Source organism: Myxine glutinosa, chromosome 13 (genome assembly GCF_964187855.1).
Source record: "Myxine glutinosa chromosome 13, kmMyxGlut1.1, whole genome shotgun sequence".
NCBI classification, from domain to species: Eukaryota; Metazoa; Chordata; class Myxini; order Myxiniformes; family Myxinidae; genus Myxine; species Myxine glutinosa.
Window position 1 is genome coordinate 60611686 of NC_136273.1, and position 12346 is coordinate 60624031.

Sequence of the window (12346 nt, forward strand, 5' to 3'; positions counted from 1 at the left end):
TCAATGCAGTCCATTCACTGGTTGTGATCCATTTGTGTAGCGCACGGTTTGTGTAATTATGGTTTGTGTAGCACATGCCAGTCCACTCTGACCTTGCACCTACCCACATGGTCAAGAGTTTATACGACAAGAAAGTTATCCAAGTCTTTTGCTGTGCAGAGGCATAGCCCTTTCACTCGGGTACTTTTACAATCATTATTTAAGGCTTCTTTTAGAAGCTTTGTGAGCCATTTATTGTTGTAATTCTTATCTTTTACACTATACGTTTGGCTGCCCTGATGACACCAGTGGCCCCGGGTTTCTGCGCATGCACACCGAGTATTCTGGGGCGGATTGCATCATTCTTAAAGTCCTGTATTGGCAGATTTCTGCATTTTGCGTCAAAATTGGTCAATGTCTAAATTGAACAAAGTCCCCTGCACTAGTCATGTGACACTGTCTGGTCAGTATGACCTCTTTACTTCTTCCTTATATATACACCGTACATTATCAACCGCTTCAAGGGTTACATACTCAACGAGTTGTATGTGCATGCATCCTAAATTAACAGTCATGCACCTGGAAGAGAAGGATCGTGTAAGACACACATTTGGCATACTGTTGAATATGAGAAGCATTCACCATCCCATGTTTGGTTATCTACCTTCACCTTTATAATGAGAAATTGTTTAATCTGTGCCCTGGCAGAGCATATAATACACACGATACAGCATGAAGAGGGGAATAACATTTAAATTTGACTTTTATTAACTCAACTGGACTATCTCCAGTTGAGTTTTTGTCGATACCCAGTGTCCGTCGTCCGTCGTCTGTCTGTCTGTCTGTCTGTCGTCTGTAAACAATTCGACGTCTATGCTCTAAAAGTCACAAATATTGATGAAATTTGATGAAACTTGTTATGCAGCATCTTTAAGACATAAACTAGTTTGGGATTACATTTGGGCGTTGCACGCCCAAAAATGGTCGCGGCAGGGCGGCCATATTGAAAAATCCATTTTTGTCAATCTGGTACTTCCTAATGTAGCTAGAAGGCTGAAACTTGGTGTGTAGACAGTATATAACAAACCTCAACACATATAATAAATTCAAGTCTGAAATCTGAGAAAAGTAATTGGAGTTTTACTTTTCAGGCCTCACTTAAAACTCAATTTTTTCTAGTTTCCTGTTTAAACATGAGATACCTTCAACGTTACTGTACCTCTTTAGCACATATAAACTATATAGTTTGTGGTTCTATTATGCATATTCTAACCATATTGACATAGACCAGTTGAGTTCAGGTTCCCTGGAACCTCTAGTTTATACATGTACTAGCTGTTTATCCACCGTATGGGTGTGTATAGAAAGTTCAACTTCATTGAATGAAAGAAAGAATGAATAATAATTCAATAAAAAAATAATTTGACTAATAAGCACAAAAATAACTAGAACGGCACTCAGTAGAGAGCATACCTCTGCCTGGTTGGCCATATCACTCAATGGTGAAGAATCACTTTAAAAATTCTACTAGTCGGATCCGCATCCAGATCTTCACCAAAATTGAATCGACTCTTCCTTGTCACACACACAACCTGTCTAACAAGTTTCATCCAAATCCATCCATAACCTTTTGAGATATCCCACGATGTATCGTTTTTGACCCCATCTCCCAATGTTGAAGAATCACTTAAGAAAAATTAAATAATTCTCATATCCGAATCCATATTCAGATCTTCACCAAAATCGAATCGAATTGTCCTTGTCAGACACCCAACGTGTCCACCAAGTTTCATCCAAATCCGTCCACAACTTTTTGAAATATCCCGCTATGTATAGTTTTTGGCCCTATCTCCCAATGGTGAGGAATCACTTAAAAAATGATTGTAGCCGGATCTGAATCCGGATCTTCACCAAAGTCTAATCATTTTGTCCTTGTCACATATGCTACATCTCTGCCAATTTTCGTGATATTTTGTTCACAAACAAACAGACAAACGGACAAACGGACAGACAGGGGTGAAAACATAACCTCCATCCACCTTTGGTGGTGGAGGTAACCAGTGCTACCTGCTCCATGGCCGGCTTTGCAAGTGGGGAGGGTGACTGTGACAGTGTGACACCCTACCAGAACCAAAAACAACACCTTGCAAAGGGCAGATGAGCTCACGTAGGGAGCCAATGGCCATCCCGTAACGATGTGGTGTCTCCTAAAAAACACCAAAAAACTTGTATACCAAAAAAAAAAAACTTCGAAAAGGTGCAATAATATTGTCGAGTTCCCGGGGATTGTGATCCTCCAAGGTAACGGGTAGCCGATCGAGCTTAATACTCCAAGGCGTTCAAACCAATGATTGTGGAGTTAATACGCGCAGGGGATGAGGCAGGGTAGGGTAGTGATGCTCTTACCTGCACGGACCCCCTGGACGTCTTCAACCCTGGTAATCAACTCAAACTGACACAGAATTAAAATGTACAATAAAAAGGTTTTAAAAAATGCCAGCAAACAAGAAAATGCACTATAAAACTAAGATTCCTAATCGAGGGACCCTCCATACGGACTCGTAAAACAACACAAGGGGAAAAATAACTTAAAGTAAAAATGTGTGTTTGTGTACTTAACTCTGGTCCCCTTGATCGTCCGGGATCGTCACAGGCCCCCATGTCCCTGCGCTGGAAAACATACGTTGGCGCGAAGTCCGTGCACGGGAAACAGGTCTTGGTGCGCAGTTCGTTCCTCCAGCCGCCGAGCGCGAAGCGAGCAGGCCACGCCCATCCACTCGCCGTCTGCTCCACACAGTACTGTGGTCTCTCAGCGCGGACAGCCGCTGCACCGTCAGCACCAATGAGCCAGGGAAAGGAAAATGCGGCCGCTCAAACCGATTGCCTGGACCAAAAAATGCAAATGTCCGACTGCACGACACCAACGTCCCTGCCCCAACGCAAGAGCAGGAAAATGTGACTGTGCCTTCAATAGGAACCCAGCGCAAGAAGAGAATATCTGCGACCGCGACAGGATGAAAGCCAGGGACCACGAAACCTCCAACTGTTCGCTTTCAATGTCCCTGGCGCAAGAGGGCAAAATGCCGAGACTCAAGTCTTTTGTTCTCCGGTCTCCCACGTCATCCGATGACATCTGCGCATGCTCCTATCAGCGAGTCCATCTCCTCCCTCTGTGGTACCGGACCAATCGTTCTTCAGGGCATGCCTTCATGGCCACTTTTTTTTTCTTTCTTTTTTGTATACTGAATCGAGGCTCATGAAAGAGCTAACATTTACTTCACAAACAAATCAACCAGACAAACAAAATACCCAAAAAGAGGGAGCGGAAGACAAGATGGGGAGAGTAGGGGAAGCACACAAACACAACATCCGAGAGCAGGGAGATGTGTGGAAGGGAGAGGGCCCGGGGGGAGGAGGCATGGGAAGGGGGGGGGGGGAGGGGGGAGGAGGGAGAAGTATAAAACACAAGGACACCAAGGACTTCCTGGACAGAAGTTGGTATTTCAAAAAAGTGGAATTGGGGTGAAATTAGCGGGGGTAGAAAAGATCAAGATTTTGGATGGGGGAAGATAAGAGATGGTGGTGAACAGCTGTTTTAAAGACTTGGAGGGTGGAGTGGGATTGAAGAGAGTGAGGGAGTTTGTTCCAGAGGCGGGAGGAAAGAGGAATGAAGGAGTGGAGGTGAGCAGAGAGTCTTGATTTTGGCAGTTTAACCATAAGAGGGTTGCAGGCAGATTTTGTGCGACCTGTAGGAATATTTGTGGGACAGAGCCCAGAGAGAGCTGGGGGGGGGGGGGGCAAGGCCAGAGAGGAGTCGGTAGAAGACGGAAAGACCACCAACCTGCCTGCGGTGAGTGAGTGAGAGGCCCTTGGAGTTAGCTTCATCGCGGGAGATTCCAATGATTCTGAATGCTTTGGTTTCAACAGCGTGAAGGTGAGCTAGGTGTGAGGCAGGAGCACCAGCCCAGAGGGGAGAGCAGTATTCCATTGAGCTGCGGATGAAAGCCTTGTATGTGGTGAGGAGCTCAGGTGTGCCAAGGAAGGACTTCGCACGACGGAGGATGCCCAGTCGGCGACTGGCTTTGGAGGCCAGATTTGAAATGTGGTTTTCCCAGGAAAGATCATGGCAGATAGTGAGACCCAAAAGCTTGAGTGACAGAACTTCTTGGAGAGGATTATTCAGAAAGTGGATGGGAGGGTTGTCCAGTCGGTCTTTTCGGAGAGACATCGTAAGAGTGTGAGATTTGTCCGGATTGAAAGACATGTTCCACTTGTTTGCCCAGTCTGTGATTTTGTCAAGGTCTGCAGAGAGTGAGGAGGCTGCAGACTGCCGATCTGAGGGATGAAGAATGGAGCGACAGAGAGTAGAGTCGTCAGCAAAGAGATAGAGAGGATTTTCAAGAGAGTGAGAGAGATCATTGATGAAGACCAGAAAAAGCACAGGGCCCAGAACACTGCCTTGGGGAACTCCAGCCTTGCCGGCCTTTGTGATGTGGTGGTCGGTGGTGTCATTGCTGGTGCTCAATGTCCTGTTTCCTGTTACTTTTATTTAGTGTTTATTTTAGGTGTGGAGTGCCTGGCGGGTGTGGTGTGTGTTATAACGAACAGAGGAAAACGAACAGAGGCAATTTACATAAAGGGGATTTACCATTAACCCTTAACTATTTAGCATAACCCACCCTTCGTCATGGGGACAAAGATACACTCTTATACGACATCCGGTCTAACGGATCCCTACTTAGGTACATGGGGGTTCTTTTTCTTTATCACGACATTCGGAGCACACCATCCGATACAATCGTACCTGGCCCTAAGGTATTCCATTTCCTACCCTCTATAAAAGTAACAATATTGTCCCGGCCATTTTTGGATTTCTGTGTGGAATCAGCTAAGATTTAGTGATGTTTTCAGTTTTATTTGTTTGTTTTTTTCCACTGCAAACCAAAGAATACATATGTGGATTCTAAAAGTTTTTTTTTATTTCAACAATTTTCTGGAAGAAATGGTGCATTATTTGAAAAAAGCACAAGGGTGACAATATTTTTGGCCACAACTGTATGCATGTCCCTCACATATTTATCCTACATATTGGGTGAGTTTCATAGCCGACAATTATGCTTCTGAAAGGTAGAATGTTATGCCTTTTGGCTTACCAGTTATGTTTCTTTCAACACCCTCTCTGGAACGTTCATATATTACGTCACATACCTGCTTGGAGCAAATTATCACACTTGATGATTGGGGGGACCTGAAATTATGACAACATGGTGATGATATATGATGGGATGGGGTGGGAGGGGGGTGCGGCAGGCCCCAAGATCATGTATAATTAAAACTTTGATTAAAGGGGAACGGACATGAGTATAGACATCAAATGCTTAAGATTAATTAATTGTAGCAACAAAAAAGATTAAGTTTGGCGCAAAAATTGTTGCTCTAGCATGCGTGAATCGTGAGATATCCGAGTTTTTAAATGCCAATAGCAGACGATTTCTCTCGCGCCGGCCAGCATCTCGCGATAATCTGCCCTCCACGATGTGACGTCATCAGAGGAAGCTGATGTGACTGCGCAATAGTAAACAATGGCAGAAACCGACTCCGATAGTTGCGTAAGTCTGGATATCAGCGATATTTCTGACCAATCTGATGCGGAAAATGAAGAGAAAGTTAATAATCTTGGGGAATCACACTCGATTCTCCCATACAGATTCGAACCATACCGTCCAGAGAGTGAAGAAGAGAAATCTTCGGACACAGACACAATGGCGATCAATTTTGATCTCGGGCGCCTCCAAAATACTGAATGATATTCATTTTTATGTCTCTTTTTTAATTGAAAAAGTTTCTTTTTCTGGGCAATGGAATACATAACTAATATTTAATTAATGTTCGGTGCCGTGAGGCAAGAAATGGATAGAAACACAGAAACGAAATACGACTTTATTGACTTAGTGCAGCACTGCAGGTGTATCAGTTGTAATTGTATCATTATAGCACTCTCTATAATGCAAGCAATCTCTGTGTGTCTGTCTGTGTGTATGTCTGTGACCGCTGTTTCTCGACAACCACTGGTCCGATCTAAGTGAAACTTGCCAGGTATATTGCTGGGGACCTGAGGATGTGCCTTTTCAAGGTATGCTATTAATCGGACAAGTGGTTACCAAGTTATGGCCATTTATTTAGCAAACACATACGTTTTGTACGTGAACAAAGGAACGGCAAAGGACGAGAGCGAAGACCGAAGGAACGATGCAAGTTTTAATTTTTCTTTGCACGTACGGTCAAGCGACAGCGAAGGAACCGCGTGTGTTTGTTGTTTCTGCCTCGCGGTTTGAAAATTGAATACTTGGCCATTAAAACTAATTTGCGATTAATCGTAACTGCGATATGCGAACTTCCGGACAGTGAGGCCTTATTTTTGGTACGTACGTCAACGTACATATGTCCACGTACTTACCTCCCCGCACGTACGGGCATGCACTAGCAGCAGCCACACAACGACTGGGCATGATTCCAACTGATCGTAACGAAAACAAAGCGATGTTCTGATCGTCACGAAGCCAACAAGGCTTTAAGAACAAAAAACTGGGTTACTTCGCAAACGTCATTTCCGGTTTGCGGTTTTGACAAAACTGATTTTGCTTGTTTGGCGATATTTTGACAAATTCTAATAAAACTGCGAAGATATTTGTGAAATGAACTCAATATAAGTGTTTAAGATATGTTTATGTTTCGAAATCTGCAAAGTTGTTTTGGTCATGTCCGTTCTCCTTTAAGGGCTCTTCAAACATGGAAACATTTCTTATGACTGCCTCCAACCACCCTAAGCCTGGTGTTGGCTTAACGGTTATGGTGGAGGGCTTGGGATCCTAGGGTCTTGAGTTTGAATCCCGGTCAGCTGTTGAATTAACATCAGGTGGAGTTGACTTAGCCTGTCATCCTTCCGAGGTTGGCAAAATGAGTACCAACTCACTGGGACCTTTCTCAAGGAGGTTGGTGGCAGGATTTGCATTCTGGCCGCCCTTAAAACACCTCATTCCGTAACACACATGGTGGTGTATGTCGGGATGGGGCTGAGGTCACGTTGATAGTGTTGACTAACTGACCAACATATAGAATAAACCAGTGTCTCAATGCCATCTCTTCACTTCCATGGTGACAGACAGCTTAGAGACTTGGAGTACTTCAAAATATTTTAATTAAAAAAAATAACATTATTTGCTAACTGGTATCTCCACCCAGGTCATACTACCTATTCAACTAATGTATCGAACAAGCCCGGCTACACTGCTGTTAGACTTTCGGTCTTGTTTTACTCTGCTTGACTGGCAGTCAAACAGAATTCAACATCATTCCAAACTATTTTTAAGGACGCCATAATGGACATATATGACAGGCACGAATAACGAATGTAATGTGTTGTTATTGTTGCTGTTGTTGTTGTTGTTGCTGTTGTTATAAAGCCTGTGGCACAGAGACAGCCGATTGATCTCCTAGGAGTGACCTGGAGATCCCTCACATCTAGGGTGGTGTACCCCGCCTTCACCAAGTCGGGCAGAGAGAGAGAGAGAGGGACAGAGAGAGAGAGACAGAGACAGAGACAGAGAGGGCTGGTCCATGGGGACCGATCAGCACACTGACTGTGACTGCACCACCCTGATGAATCAGTGCAGCAGGGAAGAATGGGGAAGATTTGGCCCCCGACTTGCATCGGGGGGGGGGGGGGGGGAGGGGGGGGGAGATACAACCACCGTGAAAAGGCGTCCCTGATAGTTGTAATGTAATGTGTTAGATAGGGTGGTGTAATGGACACCAGGAAAATGTGGTAAAACCCAGAATTTTTATTTATTTTTTATGCCTTTACACCTCTTTAAAGCTTTATTTAAATTTAATTATATACTTGAAGACTGTAGAAAACAAATCGCCTTCATAATACTTCCAAGAACAATGCAATATATCGATAAAATATTACTTCAGAATGTGCATCATGGTGAATAAGAGTCTGCCAATATGGCTATATAATATGTATCATGCTGATTGACGCTCCGTTTGATGGTGATCAATAAAGCCTCCATCTCCTAAATTGTGACTCAATGTCATCTTATTACAGTGTATAAGAGTGGTTGGTGTATACGCACGTACTGTAGTACACCTTTACATGGTTAACAGCGTCACACAGGACGCCCAGGAAGCGCTGTGATGACGTCGGCAGCTGATGGGCGTCTCCTAGATTAGCCGGTGCGGCATCGTGAGTGTCTCGTAGTGAAAAGAGTCCTTAAGTTTTTCAGTTCTGTTTTAAGTTTATTCCAATTCATATTTAAATTTAGCAAATGAGGGAGTTCCAATGCTTCAATATGGATCCATAATGACTTGTCAGACCCCTTGAGCTGCGGTTCATTGCTCAAGTTCTGTCTCTGGGGCCATATGTGGTTCTGCAGTGACCGACCCTCTGATAGTCTCGGTGCCTGTGAGGTGCACCTTCTGTCTCCTGACAGCATGGACTGCGTCCCATGTTCGTGAATGTGGTGGTTTTAGTGATGTTCGGGTTCATTACCTTTCGGGCCGCTCCTGCAGTGGCCGAAAGGCTTCTGCTGGTGGGTTTGTTCGGCAGGGTTTTGAGCAAGGATTGTGATGGAAGAATGCCTGAAGCTTTGGGAGGCGTGAGTGATGCCATATTTTTGGCTCTGCATTTTGCCCTCATGCCCTTGCCCTCATTGGGCTGCTGGCTCGATGGGAAATGTCCTGGATTTCCACGGATTCAGTTCCTGGCTGCACTGCTGGCTCTGTGTTGCATACTTCTCCTCGGGTTTGCCGACGATGTTTTGGGCCCGCCTTGGAATCACAGACTGGCACTCCCTTCCTGCCACAGCTGCCTTCTCCCTGCTCATGACTTGATCTGCTCGCTGTCGGGTTCAACACCATGCACATTTCTGCGTCCCTCCACACACTGCATGATCTGCGTGTGGACTTTGGTGTTCTCTGCAGCGTGTGCATGGGACTTCTACGTGTTTTTCTGCACAAATGCCATGGATATCCTCACCGAAGTCATGGGCTGCAGGTCAAGGAGACGGTCATTGTCATAGCCTCCATGGCTTCTTCGGTCTGGTTGAACTTCATGGAGAATCTTGGTACAGCTTTATTAATTTTTTTCTCACTACACTTCACGGTGCCCTTGCTGTGCACCACTCTGGGTCTACTCTATCACAATTGATTGTTTTGTTCTAATTACTATGATACTTTATTATTTTGATATTTTTCATTGCAATACTTTATATTGCTTTTTATATTCTTCTTTAGGTTTTTTTTGTGTTGACATAACTTTATATTGGTTTATGCATTTCATAACTTGCATCTTGTTGCATCTTACACTATTATTGTAATTATTGTAACCTCGTGTTATTGTATCGATCCTTATTTTTCACATGTTATACATGCCTGCATATGTACTTGTATTTTTTTTTAACACGTACTTTTTAATTCACTTTATTTCTTTGTTGTTGTTACACTCATTGCAATTTTTTTTTTCATTATCTTGATTTGCATTATATATTGTTAATCATTCACAATTCAGTGTCTGGCTATGATGATGTGATATTAAAACCATGAATTTAATGGAATTAAATTTTGCACTCGCAGATTTCACCCGGTCGACAAAAGCATCTGCCAAATCCCCAAGTATTTTGCAGTCAGATGGTTTGCCCATCGCAAATACCAGTGCTTGTCCATCGATAAGGAGAGGTATCCTGGAGATTTTGTGATGCTGTGCATTTGACATTTTAGGCATTCACCAGGAACCGTCTTAGAACCAGTCTGCAAAGCCGTCTTAAACACGAACCAAATTTGGTCCTCTCTGCCTTGCTGAAACTTGTGCCATGTGGAAAGTGTTGCACAGTAAGCATGTCGTCACAATCCTTTGATGCCACCATTTCAGCCAATGGTATGTTGCTAGCATTCAGCTTTCACCACGGCGGAGAGATGGGATAAGTTGAACAATGTCGCTCATGCAGGACTGGAGCATTTCTCTGAAAGTAGACTTCCGGCTTCTGTATGATGCTGGGATTTCACTTCCCGTATTTTCCGATAAGACACAGTATCACGGTCCCATACCTCTGACATTTGATGACATGACCTTTTGCGGCTGGATATTGCAATTTATTGGAGAGTCAACGCATTGTAATGGCAACTTGTTAAGTTTTCTTCTGAATTTTTGCAACCGAACGCTTGACTTTTGTAAGGCACCAAGGATGGTATTTACCCACAGCCGCTATCAGATCAGTTACTCCAGTGAGTCAGATCCTACGTTTATGGTCGTAAGGAGCGTTTTCTAGAATCTGCTTACTCAAATTGAATGTTTCAACCGATTTAGTCTTCACCTTTAGCTGTGACCTTTGACAAAAAAGGCACAAAGTCCAGTGCACAGATTGCTCCATGCTTCTGCGGGAAGTACTTGGTGTCTGTACATTTTGTGCACCATTACCACATCTGGCGGATGCCGTTTGTGTTAGTTTCTCCATTGATGTCCTGCAGTCTTTTGATTTTAATGATGTCTGTGAACTGACCACAGCATTTCCCAAGCTGAACAAATTGTGCCAAATCAATGTGCCAAACCAAGACCTTCTTGAGTCCCTCTATCAATTGTTTGCACATTTTTGGTATTGCTGAATATTCTGCTGTTTATTTTCTCCTGTTTATGTTTATGGTTGCCTGTCGAACTCTCTTCAAACCATACTCGGTTTCTCGTGAGGTTCTTCATTACTGGGAGGTTGACAAATAATGCACAGATTGAGGTTACAAAGACTACGTGCTTAATTCTTAAACCTGGCTCCATCTTGTTGTTTCAGAATTGACAAATGGAATGAACCTGAAACAATATAGAACTAGAAAGCATCTGAAAATGCAAAGCCCGTCCGCATCCGTTTGTATTCAGACGTCTTCTCCTTTGCGCATGCGCGATCGGGCCGAATGCAGAGCCAAAGTACTGCTAAACTACAGATTCGCTTTCCGATTCATGTTAAAAAATATAACATTCAATTGAAATTAAGTAGTTTGTCGATGATAAACGGACGTTTGTGGACAGAAGCAGGACAAGTGTACAGACAAAATGAACCAATTGCTTCACCCCACTGTTCGCTTTATGCGTGCAGTAAAGGTACATTTATAGAGCCAAAAGGAACAAGAAAAGGTAAAACATTGCTTGTTTATAACTTTATTTAAAACATCATTTCAACAAATATATTGTGGCAACACTAATGTGAATAAATGATATGCCTTCACTGTTAGTGTAAGTCGGCCTCTTCTGGTCCCCCTTATGACATCAAAACATTCATGCTTTGTATGATAGTTATGCTGGTGTAAAGCTAACTGACTTTTTACCGATTTCGATGTTCTTTAATCAGCGATATTTTGCGAACAAGAATATTCAAATTCAATGGACTCAAAATATCCTAAAACCACTTAGAACAGTGAGCTTAATGCTTCCCCCCCCAACCCCTCCTCCCCTCCTCCCCCCAAAAAGCAGCTTGCTTCAAGATGTGACACCCCCTGCTGGCATTGCACCAGGAAGTCAATATAATACAGTAGTTGTATTTTACTCAGCAGTATATCTTTATTTTTTTGATATGCAAAGTCGAGGCTCATGAAAGAGCTAGAATGCAGAACGGCGCAGAACATAACAGAACCAAAATGAAATGGTGTAGAGGGGGTGGGAGGGAGACACCAAAGTAAAAGGTTATCTGGATATTGTTGGACTAACCCAATGTACCTTTGTTTCTTGTACACATCATCAGATTGATTAACTAATAGCGGTAACCAACGTTCTTTTCTCGCAAAGACGAGGCCCAGATCCATATTTTTGGACAAGGATAAAAAGTTGATTTCTGCTGATTTTTTTGCAATTTGTGACCCTTCGTAAGTACATCAATTTGTTTGATATCTCCAGAATTTTGAGACTTTCATTGTTGAGACAAGGCGTGATCCTATTTGTAGGTTATGCTGGTAACAAAAGGTGTGATCAACTTTACAGATAACTTGTCATTGTCCTCACTAGCCTTGCATTGTTTTAGGCATTGTGCCCACAGTGTTGGACCTATAGGCACTTAGTTTCTTTTTAGGGGTGAGGGGGTTGAGGGGAGGAGAGGGAAGAAGTCTTTCATGCCCCAACTGGTTTTGATTTCTGTACATTCCAAGTGGTTTGTTCTCTGTGGAGTGGTCTGCACATTTAATTTTTCATTCCTGCTTGGACCTTTAAAAGCAATGATTTTTGATCCTCACATGTGGTGCCATAACTAGCCAAATGCTTTGATAATTAAAACCAAGACTACCCTTGATAATTAAGTTCACTGTTACCATGAAGCTGAATCTGTGTGAT

General features: G+C 43.3%; 1 protein-coding gene across 5 annotated transcripts in view; it reads left to right on the forward strand.

The window, feature by feature from the left end:
* Positions 1 to 12346, forward strand: part of LOC137438373 (fibronectin type III domain-containing protein 3B) — a 320604-nt gene that overhangs the window by 170781 nt on the left and 137477 nt on the right. The window lies entirely within an intron of this gene.